Source organism: Mesoplodon mirus, assembly GCF_964341445.2.
Source record: "Mesoplodon mirus genome assembly, chromosome: 14".
Taxonomy (NCBI): domain Eukaryota; kingdom Metazoa; phylum Chordata; class Mammalia; order Artiodactyla; family Ziphiidae; genus Mesoplodon; species Mesoplodon mirus.
In genome coordinates, this window is record NC_138990.1 from 59416450 (window position 1) to 59440957 (window position 24508).

Sequence of the window (24508 nt, forward strand, 5' to 3'; positions counted from 1 at the left end):
GGCAGGTAGAGGACAGGAATGGGGGAGCACCTGGGGGGATAAGCTGAGTCTCCTTGCTCCCAGCTGGGCTCCTGTGGAAGGATGGGTCTGAGGGGTCACACACTGCCCTGCCCCCATAGGGTGTCTTTGCTGGGGGCTGGGTGGTCAGGGAGGAGGGCCCTGGTCCCAGGAACACTTCCTGCCCTGGCTGAGGCCTGGGCATCTCTGCGTGGGGTATGTGAGTGGGGTGGGGATTTGAGGAGGAGGCGAGATCTTTCCTATTCTCAGTCTGCCCCTTACTCAGAACCCACAGTGTGCAGAGCTGAAAAAGAGCCGCCCAGGCCTGGAGACACCATTGTGACCATCTCCCATGTGGTTTTTACCAAGGTAGGCACTGGACACCATCTGCTGTAGCTTTCCCCCGAGCCCTGGATGTCTGATAAACTCAGTTACTCTGAGAAACTCATGACTGATAATGGTGAGCAGTGTGTGCCTTCCCAGGTGGATCTGCCCTTTAATAAGAGAAGAGACTCACTGGAAGCTGGATTGCCCATTAAGGGAGGAGAGGGAGAGAATTTGAGGCCGGGAGACTTTCTGCTCTTTCCTATCACGAAGGTTATTCTCATCAGCCCCATACTGATAGAATATGCTAGAATTTGCAAAGCCATTTCACATAGGTACGTTATTTAATCCTCCCGTCACTCGATAGAGGTGGGCAAGGAGAGGACTGTTATCACCACTTGCAGATGAAGAAACTGGGGCCCAGAGGGCTCAGGGATGTGTCCAAGGCTGCACAGCCAGATAGCGGCAGGGCTGGAACAGGGAATTGATTCTTTTCTCTCTAAGTGAGGTCTTTTCTGGGATGCTGGCCTTCAGGGCCTGGGCACAGGGGTGTGGAAGGGGCAAAGTCCAGAGAGGCACACTCAGGTGGTGGATGAGGCAGGAGCTTTGCAAGCAGAGGACCTGCCTTTGGCTTCCAACTTCATCTATTTCTCAGAAGTTAGTTACCACTCCAGAGCCTTGATTTCCTCACTAGTCAAGTGGGAATAACAACTTTCCACTCTCACCTACCAGGGTTACTGCGAGGCCCCCAAAGGAGATAAAGTGATTGAAGCATAGTTGCAAACTGCAAAAGGCTGCCCACATGCTTGATTCCAGGAAGCCAGGGCTGGACTCTTTGCACTGTTCCCACCCTTCCTTTGGGGGAGGTAGAAGGCTCAGAAATAGCCTTCACTTCTGTCCTCCCTGCTTCCCCCGGGATCGGGGCTGAGTGTTTTCTTCTTGGAAAAACAAAAAATCAAAGCAGTTGCAGAAAAACCGACGGTTGGTTTCTGCTTCCCCTCGGCTGCCCTTCTGCTCTTTGGGGCCAAGAGGAGAGGATGTTGCCAGAGGCCAGGGTTTGGCTGGGGGCCTTTCAGAGTCCTCACTGCCCTGCAAGGGCCACCAGGAGAGGTCTGGATGGCATCTGTCATGCGCTTAGAAGCCAACACTGGTAGTACTCTGAGGTGTGGGACCCTGATCTTCCTCGGGACATGGGGCAGGGAGAAGAGTCCAGCTTTTCCAGGCCAGGCTATCATGCCTGGACAAGCCAGAGAAACGTAGCCTCTCCTCTAAACCAGAAATAATTTTTCATTTCAACTGACACCTTTCTGGCCATTTGCAAGATGGAGATCAGGATCCTTTGAGTCTCTTTTTTCCCCTTTAATGATCCGCAGATGAGTTTTCAGGGTGTGTTTATCTTTTTCTGGAAACAAGGAAAGACCAGTTTAAGAGAAGAAACAAAACCTATGGCCCACATGTTTTGTGGCATAGCCCAGGGACCCCAGATGGGAGCGGGCTGGGTCCTGGCCCTCTGCCCTGAGCTGGTGGCTGCTGACATGGCTTCCCACTCCAGACCTAGGGTCTTCACCTGAGATGGTTAGGCAGGCCCACCTGTGTCTCCTAAACCATGTCTGGGGGAAAGGGGGTCTTTACTCACAACTTAGTAATGGTAGCAGAAGGGACTTGTCGGGAAAACCTAACCTATAGTACAGATAAACTATATATGGTTTCCTAAACAGTTAGGCACTGCAATCTCAGACAATACAGGGGTATGTGTCTGATGTTAATTTCCAATTCCTCCCCAATGAGGGATTGAGGAAGGAATGTTCCAGTCCCTGTTCTAGCCCAGGTTTCAGGCAGTATCTTTCTTCTGGTCCTCCTCTTGTTCCAAACCATTTTCAGTCCCATGTGGTTCCATACCAGCTGCTCCCTTTCTTCTTAGGGCCTGCAGCCTAGGAACTCTTAGTTTCTCTAATTTCCCAAGGTTAGAATTAGAATACATTGTTTAGTAGGCATGGTTTCATAGCTCTATTTCTTTGCTGTTTGCTAGAGCACAGGCTTGTCTGGAGACTGGAAATAGTGGGTGGGACTCTCAGCCAGTGTATTCTGCTAAAGAAGCTGGCTGTGCTAAGAGCCTTTTATCTGCCACTGCTGTGGTTGGTATCGTTCTACTGGCAGCCTTGGGATTTGACACGGCAGGAAAGGCACAGCTTCTGAATATTGTATCAAAGAGTTTTCCTCTCCTTTACAATAAAAACATTTTCTAAACTAATTACTATATGACTAATCACTATTAGCTATCTGTATACATACCCACACGTGTTACTGCAACATACTCACCCAAAGGCCAGGCATGAGGTGAAATTAGAGGCTACAGGCTTCTCTCCTAATGTGTATTATAAGGGCTGGGTAGGGGGTTACCAGGGAGGATCCAGAAAGGCTGATCGTGTAGTTAGGGGTTTTTTTTAACATTTTTTTTTAATTTACACTTTTTTTGATACATCTTTTTATTTTATTTTATTTTAAAAAATTTAAAGATATTTATTTTTATTTTTGGATGCGTTGGATCTTTGTTGCTGCACACAGGCTTTCTGTAGTTGCAGTGAGCAGGGGCTACTCTTGGTTGTGGTGTGTGGGCTTCTCATTGCGGTGGCTTCTCTTGTTGCAGAGCACGGGCTCTAGGCTCGCGGGCTTAAGTAGTTGTGGCACGCGGGCTCTAGAGCGGGGGCTCAGTAGTTGTGGCACATGGGCTTAGTTGCTCCGTGGCATGTGGGATCTTCCCAGACCAGGGATCAAACCCATGTCCCCTTCATTGGCAGGTGGATTCTTAGCCACTGCTCCATGTGGGAAGTCCTGGGGGTTTTGTTTGAGGGCTAAAAATCACTGCCCTCATGGGACTGAATTTCTAGTGTTGTGATGTGACTTCATTCATTGTCTGTGGGGTTTAGGTGTCAAGGTCCTCACTCAACACTGTGGTTGGTTTAAAATGGCTCAGGTGGCATCTTCCCTCCCCTACTCTCTCCTTTTCTTCCATCCTCTTCTACACAACCCTGGAGTTATTATCCTGCTCTTCAGTGATCAGACCCAAGACCCTCCTTGGGGAAGACCCAAGTTCTGGGGGCCACCATCCTAGGGCCTCCAGGTATGTGGTGACTATCTCTTAGGGCTTCCCTTGGCCTGTATGAAGGATCTGAGGTCACAGAAGCACCCCTTCCTACCCACCTCCCAGATTTCTTCTCACGCCTTCCAGGGACATTGACTGTATGCTGAAGAGCAAACAGCAAAGATACAATCTTAAAAGCAGGCAGAGAGAAAAGACACAGAAGACTGACAATTGACTTCTCAAGTGAAACAGTGGAAGCCAAAAGACAATACTGTAATACCTTCAAAGCCCTGAAAGAGAATAACTACCAAGTGGAAGTCTATGGAAGCACAGAGATCCTTCCAAAATAAAGAGGAAGTAAATATACTTTTAGAAAAACAACACTTGCTAAATCTCATCACCAGCTGACCCATACCAAAGGAAATACTAAAGGGTGTTCTTTAGGCAGATGGAAAATAAACTCAAATGTAATCTGGGAGATGCAGGAAGGAAGGAAGAACAATAGAAAAGCTGAATACATGTGTGAATGTAAATGAATATTGACTATAGCTACAACAATGATGATATCTTGTGGGGTTTTAAATGTATGGTGAATTAAAATATCTGAAATAACATATGATGATAGCATCTGTTGGAGGATGGTGGTAGAGTTAAAGCACTCTGAGGTCCTTGCATTGTCCAAGAAGTGGTAGGCTTACTTATTTGTAGCAGACTTTGATTAGTCAAAGACAGATGTTGCAACCATATCACATTAAAAAAAAAAAAAGCAAAAACAGCAAAGTGTATTACTCTCAAAAGAGTGAGTCAAATGGCACTATAAAAACATTGAATCAATTCAAAAGGAGGCAAGAAAGGATCACAACAGGCAGGATGAGTATAAAGCAAATAAGATGGTAGATTAAAGCCCAATATAACAATAATTAAAATAAACAAAGAAGGATTAAATACTCCACTTAAAATATGTAATTGTCAGAACAAATGACAAAACAAAACTATATCCTGCTTACAAGAGATAGGTTTTAAATATAACTATACAGAAAGATTGGAAGAAAAAAATGATAAAATACACTGTACAAAGAGAGTTGGGGTAGCTATAGTTATATCAAATGAAATAGATTTTAAGACAAAAAAACACTGCTAGAGTTAGTGATACTTCACAATAATACAAGGTTCAATTAACCAGAAAGCTAAAACAATTGTAAAGTTGTATGAATTTAATAATATTACCTCAAAGTAAACAAAGCAAAAATGACAGAACTAAAAGGAGAAATAGAAAATCCACAGTCATATACGTGGGAGACTTTATATACCTCCTTCAGTGAGAGGTGTATAAATCAAGCAGAAAAAGTACCCAGTAAGGATACAGATTTGAACAAGATGATTAACAAACTTGAATTAATTGATATATGTAGAACATAGTTTCCAACAACTTCAAATATACATTTTTTGCAAGTGCAAATGGAGCATTTACAAAAATTGGCCCTATGTGAGGCCATAAAGCACATCTCAACAAGTTTCAAATGACTGAAATGAACATACTCACTGACTACACTGGAATTAAGCTTAAAAACCAGCAACAGAAAAGACAATTAGAAAATCCTCAAATGTTTGGAAATTAAACAATATTTTTTTTATATAACTGATGGTTAAAGAAGAAAACACAATAGAACTTAGAACTTTGAACTGAATGCTGATAAAAAGACTACATTGCAAAACATGAAGGATGCAGTTAAAGCCAGACTTCGAATATGTATAGCCTCAAATGCTTATAGTAGAAAAATAAGGCTGAAAATCATTTATTTATTGTAAATTTATTTATTTTTGGCTGCGTTGGGTCTTTGTTGCTGTGCGTGGCTTTCTCTAGTTGCCGCGAGCGAGGGCTACTCTTTGTTGGGGTGCGTGGGTTTCTCATTGCGGTGGCTTCTCTTATTGTGGAGCACGGGCTTTAGGCGCGCAGGCTTCAGTAATTGTGGCTCACAGGCTCTAGGGCGCAGGCTCAGCAGTTGTGGCGCACAGGCTTAGTTGCTCTGTGGCATGTGGGATCTTCCCGGACCAGGGCTCGAACCCGTATCTCCTGCATTGGCAGGCGGATTCTTAACCACTGCGCCCCCAGGGAAGCCCCTGAAAATCAATGATTTAAATATCCAGCTCAAGAAGTTAGAAAAATAAACGACACCCAAAGCAAACTAAATCCAAAGAAAGTAGGATGATAGAGATAATGAAGATGTGAGCATAAATTAATGAAATTTAAAACAAGCAAACAATAGAAAGAATCCACAAAGTTGATCTTATGAAAAGACCAGTAAAATTAATAAGCCTCTGCTCAAATTAATCAGGGAGAGAGAGAGAGAAACTAATGTCAACAGTGAGAAAGGAGACTTTAATACAGATCCTACAGATTCTACAATAAGAGACTTTGATGGACTTTGGGCCTCAGGGGCTCCTGTCCTGATTGGCTGGCTCTGGGTAAGTCAGGGGATGGCCACCCAGCACTGGCTCCCAGTGCGTCTGCCCTCTGCCCCTCCCCTGACCTGCTTTTAGGGGCAGTGACTGCTCAGACGTTCACTGCTCTCATAGGACCCCTGGACTCTCCCCCTGTGAGGGGGAGGGAACCTCAACTTCAGGAAAGGCAGGAAGCAAGCTTAAAAAAGCACATTCCTTGGCAGGTTAAAAAACACTTTTTTTTTAAGTGTAAAGACTTAACCTTTGCTAGGAAATGGTTGCGGTATTTTCTTTAAATGAAAAGAGACCATTGTGAATCGAACTTTGGAAAATACACAACATCCTGGTGCTGTTCTCCAGGGCGGTCTTAGGCAGCCCTTGTCAGGCCGGCTCTGCCTTTCCTCCAGATGGTCTCTCTATGCACAGTTGAAGGGGCTGGACCAGGGGACTGGTCCCTGGAAAGGTCACAAGAATGCTGAGCCCCTCCCCAGCAGGGGACCTCGGGCAGAAGGGACTTCTTGTTTCCTGCAGCGGCCTCCATTCAGGATCAGCTCCATAATTTGTGGGCCCAGTGCAAAATGAAAATACCCTGGTTCCAAAACTAATAAGAATTTCGAGATGGCAACAGCAGAGCATTAAACCAAGCATGGGGGCCCTTCTGGGCACGGGCCCTTGTAAGTGAGGGAACCTGTATGAGCACACAAGTCCCAGGCCAGGCCACCACTGATTCTGACAGATAATTTCACACTCATTCTGCAGGCTAACTTGAGTTTTTGAGACTTCTCTCTTGGGTGATACCTCCGGGGTTAGACATAGACCCCAGATGATACAGGGCAGGACTCAGGGCTTCCTTTTGGGGTCCCATCCCCATCCCTGGCTCCCACATACCACAGCTGGCAACAATTTCCCAACCTGGCTTTTCGCTCAGATTTCTTTCCAGTCACATTTCATAGACCATACTCCTTGGTCGTGAAAACATTCTGGGTTTAATCTGCACTTGCTTGTAAGGCGGGGATCTGGGGTAATCAGGGAACGCAGAACGGCTGCATGGAGTGCTGGACTCCTTGACGCTCCTTGAGTTGTTTACAAGCCTCCTTAGTGGACCTACTGTAAATAGGACAGTACAAACACATGCCGATTTTGCAGCAAATTAAAACCATCCGCTGCTTTCCCTGAATCCTAACACATAGCGGTTTGTGTTTTTGTAGGAGTTACTGCCTTGCGTGCTACTTCCAGACTTGTGTAGCTCTCTGCTAAGCTGGGCCTAAGCATGTGTGCCCTTCAGGGCCTGGGAGGCCCAGCATGTCCTAGAGCCTTGTTCCTAGGGTCAGCTGGACCTCCCAAGCCCAGACCCTCTCCAGAGCTATGCTGTCCGAGACAGCGGCCACCAGCCACTTGTGGCTCTTGATCGCTTGAGATGTAGCTACACTGAGCTGAGATGTGTTCTTCATGGTGAATACAAACTGGACTTTGAAGGCTTAGCACAGAAGAGTGCAAGAGATCTCATTCATAATTTTCCACATTGATTACATATTGAAATGACAATATTCTATAGTGGATAAAATAATTTATTAAATTTAATTTCATGTTTATAATGTAGCAATTAGAAAATTTTAAATGATACACATGGCTTGCACCTGTGGCTTGTGTCATTTCTATTGGCTAGCACTGCTCTAAAGCCCTTCTTTGTCGTATTTCCATGTCCAAGCCTATGTAGATTTTATACACACACACACACACACACACACCCCTGAGCAACTGGCAGAACCTTGGAAGGACAACCAGGCGCAGTGAGCTTGTGTGACTTGACCCCAAATGCCATCTTCTCTAGGAAGACTCAGTAGAATGTCCCAGGGCCACCTCACATTACCAACCCAGGGGCCTTAGTTTGGCCTTTGGTGATGTCAGAGTGTGGGCTCCAGATTCTAGATGACTTGGATTATAGGCCTGGCTCTACCATGTATGAGCTACATACCCTAGAATGAGTGACTTACCACTTCATGCCTTGGTTTTCTCATCTGTAAAATGGGAATTGTAACACCCTAGTGCAGAATCAGGGTGGTGATCTAGGTGTCTACCTACCTCACAAGGTTGTTGTGAATATTGATTAGGTCGAGGCACAGAAGGCCCTTAGCACAGAGGCATTCGCCATACTGTGAGCCTGCTGTAGACATCATGGGCCTGATCTGGCCTCTGGACTTTCATAGCAGCCTCTGAGGAAGGAAGGAGCCAGAGTGAGGGCACCAAGTAAGTGTAGGAACTGTGACCCTGGGGAGGGTCCAAGGTGAGTGGTGAGACCTTGTACTAACCAGGACACAATGCCAGAGGTTGGAATCCAGAGAGGGTCCAGTCAGGATGCCAAATTGGAGGGCCTGGGATAGGTGGGGCTTGAGAGAGGCCAGATTGATGATGTGGAGCCAGAAGATGAGTGAGAAATGGACAGTTCTGCTCTCAGTTTTTGAACTCAAAGCATTCCCCCCAACTGGAGCCGAACCAATGGGTAAGACTGAGGGTGTGGGCTCAGATCATGTTCCAAGTTCAAAATGGGGTCTAGGGAGGCAGATCTGGGGTGTCGAGCTCATTTTTTTCTTTGCAATCTTGCTCCTCTAAGGCAGCTGAATTAGGATAATGTTTGTTGATGAAACGAATAAATCCCCAAATGTCAATAGCTGAGCACAACAGACTTTAATTCTCAATCATAACCATTCAAGGTGGATGTTCCTGGCCAGCAGGGAGCCTTCTGTGTGGTGATTCAGGGATCCAGGCTCCTTGCATCAATGCTGCGCCCTCCCTCATGGCCTTGGGGTTCTCTGCATCCTGCAGGCAGGCAGGGAAGGAATAGAGAAGGCAACTCTCTCTCTTTTTTTTTTTTTAATTTAAATCTTTATTTATTGTGGTAAGAACACTTAGCATGGGATCTACCCTCAACAGATTTTTAAATGCACAATACAGTGTTGTTAACTACAGGCAAAATGGTGTACAGCAGATCTCTAGAGCTTATTCATCTTGCATAACTGAAACTTTATACCCCCGAACAGCAGCTCCCCATTTTCCCTCCCTCCCAGCCCCTGGCAACCACCATTCTGTTCTCTGTTTCTATGAATTTGACTGTTTTACATATTTTATATAAATGGAATTATGCCGTATTGGTCCTCTGTGACTGGCTTATTTCACTTATCATCATGTCTTCAAGATTCTTCCACGTTGTCACATGAGAAGGCAACTCTCTTAACCACCTTGGCCAGGATGCGATAGCTCACATTCCTGCCATGAGAACCAGTCTTCCGGTCTTCCCGGATGCAAGAGTGGCCGGGAGATGACGACCCTGCACGGCGCAAGAGAGAGCACTGGTTTGCGGTGGCCATCTCTCCCGGCTCCCACTCTCTAGGGAGACCTGACCCAGCAACCTGGCCTCCTTGCTCCCTACCAGGCCCCACCCTTCCCCAAGCCACCTGCTGGTCACCATGGCCAGGCCAGGTTCTGAGGGGGCTGCTGAAGAGGAACAGAGGGAACACACGTGGACACTCACTAGGGAACAACACAGGCAGATGCACTCCATGCTCACACCGTGGCCTCACACTTCAGGCAGCCTCCTTCTCAGAGCCCCTCAAACCACACCAGCCTCTGGCCTTTAGAGACACAGAGCACCGTGAGCCGGGCCTGCAGTGTGGGTCTGAGGAGGGTGTGGGCAGATAGCTTCCTGGGGCTCCTCCCGTCCAGGCCAAAGGCAGCCAGGAGGGATCTCACAGGGATCCCCTGGGATTTTCTGGGCTGCTCTCCCTGGTGACTGTGCTGATAAAATCCCAAGTCCCCGCTGGTCAAGACTGGATCAAGGGGGAGCGGTGTGGGCGGGATGGAGGGCAGGGATGACTTATCATCTGACCCAGGCCTTGTGCCTCCAACCAGGGCTTCTTACACACCTGCTGGCTCCCGAGGATGACACGAAGGATAACAGGGCTGGCTGGGCTTCAAGCTGCTCATGATCTATGCATAGGATGACCAGATGTCACTACCTTTGTCTGATGCAGAGTATGTGTCAGGCCCCTCAAAGAGGGGTAAATGGTGAAGGCCAGAGGGGATCACATGCCCCTTTGGGGCAACCAGGGAAGGCTTCCTGGAGGCTGAGGCCTGGAGGCTGAGACTAGAAGGATAGGTAGGGAGGAAGCCCTCTGGGATTCCTAACAGTATTCCCATGTGTGTGGTGTGGTGCTTTGTCATTTCCAAAGCCAGCTAGGCAGGCAAGGCAGACAGGGAGGCAGGGTCAATCGCTTCCATTTGACAGGGGAAGAAGGTGAGGATCAGAGTGGCCGAGCTCCTGGCCCAAGGCTGCACAGAGGTTTGTGAGTGAGAACGCAGATGTCGGCCTAGCAGCTCTGGGCGCTTTGTATCGATATAGGCTTGATGAGCATGTTTCTTCCTCAAGGCTGGTCAGGGCTGGGTCCCCAGGTGGGGCTGGGAAACTCTCATCTAGGGGGCAGGTCCTCCCTGCAGGCTTCTCGGGGCTGGGTGCTCAGCCTCCCCTACAGAACATGTGTTTCCTGTTTTCCTTCCCCCTCTGGCTCAGGACGAAGAACAGGGTTTTCCTGAGCGGAAGAGCCTCAAAGACCTGGCCCACTCCCAGCTGGTTCTGGCCGATCCGCCTGCTCATGGCTCTTGTTACTCAGGATGATGACCCCCCTCACCTAACCATCCAAGGATCTTTGTGGCCATTATTTCCCCTCACTTTCCCCAAACTCCTGAAACCTGGAATTCGAACCCATGGCCTTGACTCCCAACTTGGTGTTCTTTGAAGACCCTTTGCTGATCAGCCAAGCTCCTTGGCAAAACCTGGGGCTTTGTGCTGCCCTGAAGCCTAGGAGCCAGGGCTATGGGGCAGGTCTCTGGGCCCCAGGGCCTGCGTGAGGCAAGTCAGGACTTTGGCCAGCCCTTCAGCCCTGGAAGGTTCTGAGCCTGTCACCCCCATGGTTTCCCACTTGTCCTGGGTGGAGGCTGGGGCCAATGGGTGACATCACCCCCTTCTCCAGCCTGTATCTTGTGAGATTGGCATGATCTTGGGCTCAGTACTTAACTCTTCTCTGAACCACGGAGTCAGCATCTTGTCCGCTGTCTGGTCCCTGCTCCTTGGATGGAAGAGATACATGGGCTAACAGAAGAGGAAGGGCAGGAGAGCATTCCAGGTCTGCAGAGCCTCGGACCCCGGTGCTGGCATGGGCATTAAAGAAGAAAGCCTGGATTTCACAGGAGCAAGAATAGAACGGTGGTTGCCATTCTGTTGGGGGAGGGGAAAATGGGGTGATGAAGGTCAAAGAGTACAAACTTTCAGTTGTAAGAAGAGGAAGTTCTGAGGATCTAACGTACAGCCTGGTGACTCTAGTTAACAGTACGGTATTAGAGACTTGAACGTTGCAGAGAGTAGATCTTAAGCATTCTCACCACACACACAAAAAGTGAACTATGTTAACTGTGAAATGATGGATGTGTTAATTATCTTGATCTTAATAATCATTCCACAATGTATATGTATATCAAACCATCACATTGTGCACTTTAAATATATACCATTATGTGTCCATTATTCCTCAGTGAAGTTAAAAGAAAATAAAGGAAGGTGGCAGCCAGTGCCCCCTACGCACTGTGACTCCCACCCTGTGAGTGGAGAATAGGAGGGAAGGCCCTTCTGCATTTCCTTGCCTGCCCCATTCCACCCCCGACAAGGAGGCCCTGAGGGGACCCCAGTCCCGGGCTCCCTGACAGTCCAGGAAGCCTGTCTGATGAGGTGCTGGGTAGGAAAACGTTATGGGGAGGGGCGGCAAAGGTGTATCTGGGTACAGAAGTCTGTGGGGTGCTCCTGTGTGAGCTGGGTGCTGGGCATGTGAGGGCAGGATTCATGCCCTGCCTTGGCCTACAGCCCATGGACAGGCCTGGGGCCTGGGGGAAACAACTGCCTCTGATGACCCGGCCTTGGGCTTTGAAGTCCTCCTTCCTTCTGGAGGCTCCAGGCACGAGCAGCCCAGGTTTATTAGGTACAGGTTTATCTGGGGCTAATTTAACTTGTTAAGATAATTGTGCCAGCAGCCACAGCCTAGGCCCCCGCCTCAGTAATTACCCTTCTCCTCACCTCTTTCATCTCCAAGGGCTGCTCCCCCTTTGCAGAGCCTTACTGGGCCCCTCATTTGTTGGGTCCTTCCAAGGCCTCGGGAGGGGCCCTGGGGATGCTTTCACATGGTCTCATATTTTTGTAAAAACTTGCAAAAGTGTGTTATTTCGACCACAGTCATTGAAGGCTGCTGTTTCTTTTCCCCCTGACTTTCCCTCTGTCACATTTTCCCTCCTGTCAGGTGGTGTTGGAATAGCTGTGGGCATTTTTGGGATCCAGCTTAGGGAAACTTGAGTTGGGGATGCGTTTAGCGTGGGCGAATGGGCGGGTGTTTATGTGGGATGCAGTATATGTATATAGTGTTTCATGAATGTGGCTCTTGGTCACTTCTGTGTCTCGTTACAGTTACTGGGGGAGGAATGGTTTCCAGGAATTCAACTACTTCCCGTGGTGTTGACTCACCTGGTGTGATGCAGTGAGAACGTGTCCTATGGCTCTCAGGACAGGAAGCTGTGGGAAGTGGTAGGGAAAAAAGATTTGAAATGTACAGAGCCAGAGGCTAGTCTGTGGAAAGTTCTTTTACTCTTACAGCTCATATATGAAACTTGTTAAGGATTTACCCAACTGACAACAGTCCTAACAATTCACATGACATTGGTTGAGAAGCTGAAATAAACGTTTCTAAATTCTGAATAACAAAGTACATAATTCGATCAACTATATTAGGAGGAAAGACCATTCTATACTCTGTATAGAAAGTGCCAAATCATGAAATCACTGCCATATGATGAGGCAGTCAAAGAGAACATACAGCCCAAAATGTAGAGGATGTCAGTGAGTGAATTTATTAAAATATTATTTTTCTGTTTTTTGTGTATTTGGCAGCTTTTTAAAAAATGAGTGAGTGATGGGACTTCTAGAAAAGAATGAGAAGCATTTTAAAGAAATAAATTTTCACTTTTACCCTACTTTTGTATTTTGTTTTTGGTTTCTTAAAGACGGCTCTCTAAGTTGTATAAGTTTCAGGCCCCACAAAACTTGGATCCATTTTGGTGCTGCTGACATTTGTCTGTGGGTGTGGGGTGAGGGAGAGCCCCTGTCTCCCCCTGGCCCTGAGGATGCCCTGAGTCAGGAAGCAGGGCTGGGGAGGGGCCTAGTGGACCTGGCCACTGTCCACGTCTTTCCTGTGGCCCAGGAGGACCTGCTGGAACAGCTGGACTCCTTTGCAAGGCTTCTCAGGCTGTCAGAACTTCCTGAAGGTAGGAGCTGAGTGAGTTGGTACCCTAAAGGCCCTTAGATCTCTCTCCATGTGTGCCTGCAGGCAGTGCAGGAGGACCACAGGGAGTGGAAGACATTCTTACACCATTGTTACCAAGTATTTCTGTTGAATGATTATTTCTTTAATGTTCATCTCCCTGAGTAGACTGTAAGCTCCGTGAGGACAGGAACCTTGTTTGTCTCTCTCACCACTGTAATCCCAGAACCTAGCACAGCAGCTGGTATAGAGTGGTGCTTAATAAACTTTTATCAAAAGAATGAGTTGAGGGCTTCCCTGGTGGCTCAGTGGTTGGGAGTCCGCCTGCCGATGCAGGGGACACGGGTTCGTGCCCTGGTCCGGGAGGATCCCACATGCCACGGAGCGGCTGGGCCCGTGAGCCGTGGCTGCTGGGCCTGCGCGTCTGGAGCCTGTGCTGCACAGCGGGAGAGGCCACAACAGTGAGAGGCCCGCGTACCGCAAAAAAAAAAAAAAAAAGAATGAGTTGAATAAATAAATAAGTGCACAAGGGCAGATGGAGGGAGCCAGGCAGGGCTGCCAAGCCCTTCTCTCATCTCTAAGTCAGGAGCTCCAGGAGGTCCTTTGCAGACTTGTGGATGGTGTGTGTATGTGTGTGTGTGTGTCCATGGATGCGCCTTCTTAGGGCCATCTGTGCCATCGAGGAGCTGGAAGGCTGCAGGGGGCGGGGCAAGGAGCAAGGAGTGATTGAGGTGATGACAATGAGAGAGGAAGGAGGAGAGGATCAGGTGATGAGGATGATGAGAGAACTAGCAATTCTCGTAAAATCTGAACCCAAACCCTGGAAGCCAGGAAGGGCTGTGAGGCCTGGAAGAAGATGGCACCAGCCATCTGGCTGGAGTGAATGAGACAGGACATGCCTGCTCATCAAGGTTCAGGGGTGGAAAGGTCCTAGATAGAGGTCTAAAGACCCCCGAAAGTGTTGGGCTACTGTCCACTGGGGCGTTTTGGCCGTTATCCCCTTCGTCACGCTAATGTGTGTGAGAGTGTGTAGGGGGTGTGAGGGAGGGGGTGTGAGGGAGGGGGAGTGGCTCTGAGCCCTTGCATCCACTTGGTTCCAGGACACCTGCTTTTGCTGGTTTTCTACATTCAGGTCCCTCAATAAAGGATCCTGACAGTAGAAAAGATTTGGAAACGACCTATTTGGAACAAGCCATTGCAAAGCCAGGTTTTTGTGTGTTTTTAAAATTTATTTATTTAATTTATTTATTTTTGGCTGCATTGGGTCTTTGTTGCTGTGCGCGGGACAAAGCCCGTTTTTATTAGTCTCTCTGTGTGGGTTTTTAATGTATCACACACCAATTGTTTTTTAGTATTCATATTTTTTAAAAAATCTAAAATCAGAGTAATTTGTCTTGAAACCACCCAGAGAGTTCTATGCTACATTAAAATTCCAAATAGAACAAAGGGACACTCATTTAGAAAGCATTTTTTTTTTACATTTCCATAATTCTCAAGAGGAGAAAGGAAACGCTAATCAACACAGCAAAGCTTCTTCTGAAGCTCTAGTTCTACTTCAAAGAGCACAAGAGCATTGAAAGGGATACAGCCGATGGTGTGGGAGTCTCCTTCTATATCTGATGAGAGTAAAGGAGGCTTTCGTTAAAAAAAATGAAAGTGAATGCTTACTATCAATAAAAAGGCCTCAGTCTCTGCCCATTTCTGCCAGAAAGAAACAAAAAGCTATTAACAAATTAAAAATTTATTAAACAAGAGATAGATTTTTTTTCCCATTATGATGATATCAAAAGAAGAATTTGGTGTTATAACTCTCTCCTCACTGCTCCCCTGATTGGTGTAGAATCAGAAAGAGCTTTCACAGCAATGGGAAAAATTTGCACACAAATGTGCTCGACCTAACAATGACCCAATTTTTTTTTTCAGGATTGTATTAAAAAGATCAAATAATATTTAATTTTCGGGCTTCCCTGGTGGCACAGTGGTTGAGAGTCCGCCTGCCGATGCAGGGGACACGGGTTCGTGCCCCGGTCCGGGAAGATCCCACATGCCGCAGAGCGGCTGGGCCCGTGAGCCATGGCCGCTGAGCCTGCGCATCCGGATCCTGTGCTCCACAATGGGAGAGGCCACAACAGAGAGAGGCCCGCGTACCGCAAAAAACCAAAAAAACAAACAAAAAAAACCAACCAAACAAACAAAAACAAATAATATTTAATTTTCATAGCTAATTACATTTCTTGTTTATCCTTTGAATAATAATTATTTGAATAATTATTTATTTTAAAATGTTTGTCTCCTAATGATTTATTCTGAATTAATATTAAGTTTAATGTTTATATGTCTATAAAAGCATGTTTTAGGGCTTCCCTGGTGGCGCAGTGGTTGAGAGTCTGCCTGCCGATGCAGGGGACGCGGGTTCGTGCCCCGGTCCAGGAAGATCCCACATGCCGCGGAGCGGCTGGGCCCGTGAGCCATGGCCGCTGAGCCTGCGCGTCCGGAGCCTGTGCTCCGCAACAGGAGAGGCCACGACAGTGAGAGGCCCGCGTACCACAAAACAAACAAACAAAAAAAACTCATCATTTTTCAGTTTATTTGGCCCACACAATTTACCTTTCACAAGTCACATAGGCCACACATGCCACACTACTGAGTAGTATGAGGCTCTACAGTGATTTAAAATGATCAAATCAGTTTAAAAAAAAAAAAAAAGCATGTTTTACTTAATGTTTTATCTGTTTATTAATTTTGAAATTAAAATAAATTTAATGTTTAGTTTGACTGATTTAGAAATTTATTAATAATTCTGAACACTTAAAACACATGTATTAAGTAATTCTGTATTTTGGTTTTATTAAAAAACTAAGTATAGCCCATACTGCAACCACCATGTGGAAAAATAACCTTGTCCTGACACAAAGGACAAAGCGCAGAGAGGTTAAGGGGACTTACCCCAAGGTCACGTGGCTACTTAGTGAATGGCAGAGGATGGCATATAAATTCAGCTCTTCCTATGCTAAGCCTATAGCATGCGCCCCCGCCCTGTGCCGCCAGGCCCTCTGACCCAGGAACACCAGTGTGGTTCCTCCTCATCTGTGTTCCCAGTCACATCCCTGTTGAAACCCCAATCCTAACGCAGGACTGAGTCCCGCTACTCTTAGCGACGATGAAACCACAGGACCCAAAACCAACTCTCTTGCCTGTCAGCTCCCATCCACATGCATGGATGCTGGGGACCCAAGAAGAGAGAGAAATGGGAGTCAAGAGTCAATAAGTCAGAGAGGCAGGGTCTGACCTTCTAGGAGAGGGCCAGATGCAGAACCAGGTGGTTTCTGCTGTCTGCCTGCACATCCTGGTGCTGTGTCACACACGTCTGTTTTGTGCTGAGTTGGTGCTGTATTCTCACTGTCGGGTGATGCACTGCAGGGAGTAGGGGCTGTTGCTCGCTGCCCAGTCCCTGGTGTATCACACGTGTCATGTGAAGGCCCAGCTTAGAGCACTTTCCCAGAGAGACCCCGGGGCTGGTCCTGGTGACCCAGATCTATCCTGTAGCTTCACTCCGGGTCTGACTTGCTCACAAACATCACCCTCAACTCCCAATTCGCAAGCCGAGGGCCCCATTCCCGGGCAGGCCCAGCTGCAGGCCACTCTGCTAATTAGTGACTGCTGATTGGCCCAAGAGGTGCACTCATTATGCCCAGTAGAGATCAAAGCCAGGCCCAATAATCTGCTAAACGAGATGTCAGATTAGGGCATTCTTCTGGGCTATTAGAAAGATTTTTCTCCCTGGGTAAAGGCCTGTCAGGGCATATGACCCTGTCACCCACCAAGAGCTGAGCCAGAGGGGGGATCTGCAGCCTTTCTGCTCCTCTCACTTTGAATGTGGCCATTTAATGGGACAGCCCCACCCCAGGGGCCTGCATGATCCCCAGGGAGGTCACAAAATGGGAGGAGAGTCATGTTTGGGCAGAGTCACCTCTGCCTCTTTATTCTTGGGGTTGCTGAGGGTCAAGGGGAACTGTGGACCTCCCTGGATCCCTGTGCTTTCAGCTGTACTATGGGCATACTGCCTCAGTTTACCTCTTAGGGCTGGGGGTCAAGTTTAGTGTTGGTACCAGTCCCTCTTCTCAGGAACAAGCCCTAGGCTGACACTTACTTCAAACTGAAACCCCTAGCCCAACTTTCTCACTCCAGGTTTGAGAATAGAGCCCCAGTTTTTAGTATTAGTGCTAATAGCTATTTATTTTTTAAAAATTTCTTATTTATTTGGCTGTGCTGGGTCTCAGTTGAGGCACATGGGATCTTCATTGCCGAGTGTGGGACTTTTAGTTGCGGCATGCACGATCTAGTTCCCTGACCAGGAATTGAACCCGGGCCCCCTGCAATGGGAGCACAGTCTTGACCTCTGGACCACCAGAGAAGTCCCAGTGCTAATATCTATTAATGGCTACCACTGATCAAATGCAGAGAGTATCATGCACTGTGCTGGCTAAATTCTGATTTTATTTATAATGTCTGAAAACACTACAAGTTAGGTATTATTAACATCCTCTATGAAACATGAGGAGAGCAAGACTCAGTAAATTGTCCAGGTCACTCAGCTTAGCAGCAGCTCCAGTGGTGGGTCCTGATTGGCTGAAGTCAATCAGCAAGTTGATTGGCTTAGAGAAATGCATGTGACCTATTTTTGGCCAATGAGAGAGCACTAATCACTAGACTAAGGGAGGTCCTAGGAAAGGAAATCTTTCTCCCTGGATGGTGTGGGGTATGTATGGGAGGTCTGGGACTGCTGAAGCTATTTTTCTCTCACCAGAGAAGAATCTGGAGCTGTTGGAGGGTGGGTAGCATGAGACCATGTGGGGCCAGCATGGTGGGTCTTTGGAATCGTAGTTTGAGCCACTGAATTGAACTAAGCTAAATGAGTGAATACATTGTCTTTATTGTTTAAACCAGTTTGAGTCGGGCTTCCTGAGACTTGCAAGTAAAAGGCTGGTATATGGCCTCTGTCCCAGAGGAACTAGACCTGCCCAGTGGGTCTGGGCCCCAAGAGTCAGCTCACGGGTGAGCTCACCTGGGAAGCCAGGAAGCTATTGGAAGCAGGCTTGGCAGTCTGCCACATACTATGGTTACCGCTTGTCCTACCGGCCACTGTCCCAGCTGCCACCTCAACCCAACTTGGCTACCGCCTGACCTGCCACCCCTCCTTTGCCTGATCACTGTCTCCCACCATCCTCCATCCTGCCCAGCCTAGTTGGGATGCCCGGATTCAGCCCAGGCCTGGATGAGCCCTCTGTGTTGGTTAGGATTAGGTTTGATTGCAAGAAACAGACATTCAAAGTGACAATGGCTTAAACAAGATAGAAAGCTATTTTAACAGAAAGTACATAACATTCTCAAGATGGGTGTTCATGGTTGGTGTGGCAGCTTGGCTCCACCAGTGTTCATTTGTACCTTCACTCTTTTTACATTGGTCGGCTTTGCCAGAGATTTGTCTGCTTTATCAGTCTTTTCAGAGAACCAGGTTTTTGGTTTTATTGTTGCTTGCTATGTCCATTTTCTATTTCATTAATCTCCGTCCTCATCCTTATTATTTCTTTCCTTCTTCATTATTTGGGTTTACTTTGTTGTTTCCCTCCTCCCTAACTTGAGCTGGACAATTAACTCTAAGTCATAGCTGTTACTTTTCTTACATAAGCCATAAGTGAAAATGCAGATTTTCTCTCTAACATCCCTGTAGATGCATCAAGAAATTTAGAAATGTCGTTATGTCAATTATTGTTAGGTTCTAAAGATTTTCTCATTTCCATTATAATTTCTTTTTTAACACTTGAGTTATTTAGGAATGTGTTTATCAATTTACAAAATAATGTCTTAAAAGTTATTTCTTTTTTTTTTTTTTTTTTTCCCGTACGCGGGCCTCTCACTGCTGTGGCCTCTCCCGTTGCGGAGCACAGGCTCCGGATGCGCAGGCCCAGCGGCCATAGCTCACGGGCCCAGCCGCTCCGCGGCACATGGGACCCTCCCAGACCGGGGCACGAACCCGCATCCCCTGCACCGGCAGGCGGACTCTCAACCACTGCGCCACCAGGGAGGCCCTAAAAGTTATTTCTTGCTGTCAATTTCTAATTTCTAGTTTGTGCATAATACATGGTCAATCTTTATAAGTATTCCAAGAAAAAAACAAATAATATAATGACTGAGTGAAGTGTTCTATTTTTGTCCATTAGGTTAAGATTGTTAATTTAAATCATTACTAATAGTATCTCTTTGCTCTCTCAGTTATAGAGAGATCTGTTATGATTGTAGAAACGTTGGTTCCTTTTTTGTAATTCTGTCACACTTTATATATTTTGAAGTCATGTTGTTAGGTGTCTACACATTAAAGAATCTTAAATCTTTCCTAGTAAATTTCCTTTCATTATTACGTATTGATCCTCTTTATTCCTAATTATGCCTTTTGCCTTAAAATCTATTTTATCTGAGGGCTTCCCTGGTGGTGCAGTGGTTGAGAGTCCGCCTGCCGATGCAGCGGACACAGGTTCGTGCCCCGATCCGGGAGGATCCCGCATGCTGCAGAGTGGCTGGGCCCGTGGGCCATGGCCGCTGAGCCTGTGCGTCTGGAGCCTGTGCTCTGCAACGGGAGAGGCCACAACAGTGAGAGGCCCACGTACCGCAAAAAAAAAAAAAAATCTATTTATCTGATATTGATATTACTATACCAGCTTTCTTTCAGTGATTATTTTTTGTTATATTTTAATTTCATCCCGTTACTTCACACTTTCTGGGTCCATATATTTTAGTGTGTCTCTTGTAAATAGCGTATAGCTAGATTAAAAACATCCAATTTAACAATCTCTGGCTAGGTTGGCTCATGTACATTTATTGTGACTTCTGTTGTATTTGTTTATCTGGGAATGTCTTAATTTCTCCTTCATTTCTGAAGGATAGTCCTGCTGGATAGAAAATTCTTGATTGACAGTCTCTTGTATATGATGAGTTTTGTTTGTCTGTTTTTTCTCTTGCTGTGTTCAAGATTCTCTTCTTATCTTTTGACAGTTTGGCTATGATGTGTCTAGGCGTAGATGATGTAACATGGCAAGTCTGGAAATCAGATTCTCCTTTCCTTGAAGGGTTTGTTGTTTGCTGTTGCTATTGGCTTGCTTAGTGACTTTGCTGGACTAATTCTATAAAAGCCGTATTTCCTGTATATGCAGCCATTGAAGTCTCTGCTGGGTCAGCCTAGTGATTGATCAGAGATATCCTTAAATGCTTTGAACAAAATTTTCTAATTTTTCCATATTGATACATGAAGCTCTAGAACATTCACTTCAACCTCTGTATAGTTTTCCATTGTATGACTATACCTCCATTTATTCATCCTTTTATCTATTAGTGGACATTTAGGTCATTTCTAGTTTTTTGACATTACATGGAAAGTGGTATTGAATATCTTTGTGTGCGTCTCCTCTAGCCCATGTGTGAGAGTTTTCGACCATATATACCTGGATCTGTAATTGCTGGGTGATGGAATGCATATCCTCAACTGTAGGAGATATTGCCAAATTATTCTTCAAATAATTGTGCTCTAATTATACTCATTTATGTGTCCGTTATCAGTTTAGTTTTTTTTTTAATAAAAACTTAGCTTTAAAGCTGACCCCAAACGTTGTCTCCTTCATAGGGCCTCTTGTGGTTCTTCAGCCCCACTGTGGAATGCTGTTTATTTCTGTCCTGTTGCATTTCCTTCACTTTGCCTTGTGCCACTGTTATTACGGATGTCCCTTCTCAATTACAAGATTCAATTTTCCTGGAGGACGTGGACCATGGCTTGTTCATCAGAGCATCCCCCCCAAAAGAATCAGATACAGAGTAGTCACTGAATTGAATGATTCACGATGTCAATACCTTTTTCTGGATCTGGTCCAGGTCTGGTCCCATAGGGGAGCCTTCAGCTTTCCCTCTTTCTCCTCTTGATATTTCAACTCAGCTAAGTTCATCTCGTATTACTAAGCACCCAAGTCTGGAGATACTCATTTTGAGATGGGTTAGGGCTGGGATCAAGGTTGTCTCATGTGGAAATTTTGGCTAAACTCCTCTTCCTGCTGTGAAACGCAAGCTTCCTCATGAGCTGCCAACTCAGGCAAACATCTTTGATTTTCGGGAGGTGGTCATCTGAGGTTCGGAATAATTTGGATGTTGCTGGGAAGAAGTTAATCTTTGCTTAGCCACCCTTTCTTCATGGAAGTACAAAAAGACAACGATGTTAGGAGAGACATTCACACAAGACATTTAAAGTCACATCATTCACATATAGACAACTGCTTTGCTGGCTACAACTCATTCTTAGCTGGTCCTTGAGGCAGTTCCCCAAGGACCTCTCCTGGTCACACCTGGTTCCCATTACTGTATCTACATAAAAGCAGTAAAGCTGCCTTTCTTCAAAAGTACTGTGAAGCACGATAATTCACTCTGACCTGCCCCTAGGTTGTCCAGATGAGCTTGTCTGACAGTTTCATGTGATCACAGTTATCCACAGCCCCTCATGAAGGCACATTCAGTCCAGACAGAAACAAATAATTGGCCTGCCAGTTTAAAATGCCAACGGGATTCAGCACATACCTCTTTGGGCAAAGCCATCTGCTCTGCAACTTGGTTGGCAGTCGTGTCTCGCACACCATTTCCTGTATGCAGGCACATTCACCTTATACAGATGGAACTCCTGCAGTTGCCTGGGCCCCTGGGTGGAAGTCCCAACCCCTCGATTGGTAGAAGAGGTCTGGGAGAAAGCTGGGAGTTGGTGGCTTTGGGAGAAGTACGCAGCTCTCATAAAGGGAGAGGCTATTCTTCCCCTTCTAATGGAGAGGCAAAGGGAGTCCTTTCTCTTCCTTAAAGCCAAAAAAGGGGGACACCAAGAGGCCCATTACTTATTTTTTTTAATTGAAGTATAGTTGATTTACAGTGTTGTGTTAATTTCTGCTGTACAGCAAAGTGATTCAGTTATACATATATATACATTCTTTTTTATATTCTTTTCCATTATGGTTTATCACAGGATATCGAATATAGTTCCCTGTGCTACACAATAGGACCTTGTTGTTTGTTCTTTCTATATATAATAGTTTGCATCTTCTAATCCCAAACTCCCAGTCCATCCCTCACCCACAAGTCTGTTCTCTATGCAAGAGATCCTTTCTTAAAGGACCCATTATTTATGTCTCCTGGATGGTTCAAAATGGTTCAAAAATCATTTGCCCACATTTAAATCTCTTTGAAGAAAGTTAAAAAAAAATCTTTTGGAGGTGCTTGCAAAAGCCTTTTTATATTTTGAAGGGGCCCACAAAATGGAAGAAGGGAGTTTCTGGTCCGCCCCTGTGTGACGCGAGCAGGAGAGAGGGCTGGCTGGCAGAGTGGAGACGGAGCAGCGGCTCTCCCGCTATTTGGCAAAGCCAATAGCGAGCTTCCTGTGGGTTTAGTGGATGCCGGATAAGGATAAGGCAGCTGGTCTTGAGTTCTTTACTGTTACCCCCTCCTGTCTGCCCCTTTCTCCCTTCTTCCTATCTCCTCCCCACCAACCCCGCCCCCCCCCGCCGACCCCACCGCCTGCCCGCTCCTTCCCCCGCAGCAGGCTGCCTGCTGAGTGAGAAGTACCAGCAGCAAATGGCCCTCTGCTTCTTGCCCGGCCTTCTGAAGAGCCCAGACATGCATCCCCTGGGAGAGCCAGCCCGTGGATGCCTGCCTCACTGGAGGCGCCAGAGGTCATTTGGCTTAACTAAATAATTAGCAGGGGCAACCAACCTGGTTGCCTTCAGCCTGACTGGGTTAGAAGATGTGTGCCCTTTTCCACCTCCTTCTCTTTGTCCCAAACGCTGGATGACCTGGACCTAGGAGGAGGTGGGGGAAAGTGTGTGAAGATCAGATCAGATCCCTTCTCCATTGCAACTAACTGGGGCTACAGCTCTGGCCTCTCCTGGGAAAGGGAGGAGAAGAAACAAACCAATAAGCAGAAATTTGTCTTGATGAGCAGAACCAGATTGTCCTGGAAACTCAAGGAGACTAAAATGTATGGGTTGGACCAAGTTATAGTTGGGTTGGAGCAAGTTATACTTAAGGGAGCCTTTAACCAATGAGAAAAGGAATTTGTCATAGTATAGATAGGGGAGGATAGAAGACATAAAACCATTTTTGTGTTTATTTCCCACTAAGTTGAGACTCTTCAATAAACCAGTTATATTTGTGAATTTTTGAAGGATCAACATACAGTTCTATAGATTCACAAGCCCTAGACTTGATAATGGAGCTACAAAACATGAGACCACAATGATGCACCAAGAACCGCTGAAGGGGGCTTCCCTGGTGGTGCAGTGGTTAAGAATCCTCCTGCCAATGCAGGGGACACGGGTTTGAGCCCTGGACTGGGAGGATCCCACATGCCGCGGAGCCACTAAGCCCGTGTGCCACAACTACTGAGCCTGCGCTCTAGAGCCCGCGAGCCACAACTACTGAGCCCATGTGCTGCAACTACTGAAGCCTGTGCACCTAGAGCCCGTGCTCCGCAACAAGAGAAGCCACCGCAATGAGAAGCCCACGTACCACAGCAAGGAGTGACACCTCGTTCGCCGCAACTAGAGAAAGCCCGCGCACAGCAACGAAGACCCAACACAGCCAAAAATAAATAAATAAAATAAATAATTTTTTTTAAAAAAGAACAGCTGAAGGTTAAGCTTTAAAGATAAATAAAACAGTCAAAAAGAGACCTAATTGTGGGAAAATGATTTTTGAACCAGGAAACATGAGTACAATGAAATAGTTCACAGTGGGAATGCAAACAGAATTGTCATCGTTCTAGAAAAGCACTGAAGAGATGCTGCAGGTGGCCGTGGTGGGCTGTGTGCTAACCGAAGTCATACCGGAGCAGAAACTAAAAGTGAACAAAGCAAGTGGTGAGTGCACAGAGGAGAACACCATACAAAAGAAAGCAAAGATGCTGTGAGAGGAGGCTGGTCTCTGCTTTGCCTCAGTCCCAATTCCCTTTCCTTTCCTCCTCTCTCCTTACAAATGAGATGCTTCCACATCTGTGATTCATGGGGGCCAGCCTCAGTGGTGTTGGTTCAAGAGAACAGAGTTCAGAAGCCAAACATGACGTCACTAGAACTTCAGTTCTGTCCTTGGGTTGCTCAGTCACAGAAGCGGATACTTCTGAACCCACACATCTCTCCACCTCTGTGCCTCCCCAGGACACAGCTTTCTCCTCTCCCCATAATTCCACCTCAGAGCCACCCAGTGCCTCTTGGACCTTTCTCTCCTTTCCCCTTTTCTT

General features: G+C 46.6%; 1 long non-coding RNA gene across 3 annotated transcripts in view; it reads left to right on the forward strand.

Annotated features, from left to right (window-relative positions):
- Positions 1–24508, forward strand: part of LOC309815680 — a 188661-nt gene that overhangs the window by 59860 nt on the left and 104293 nt on the right. The window lies entirely within an intron of this gene.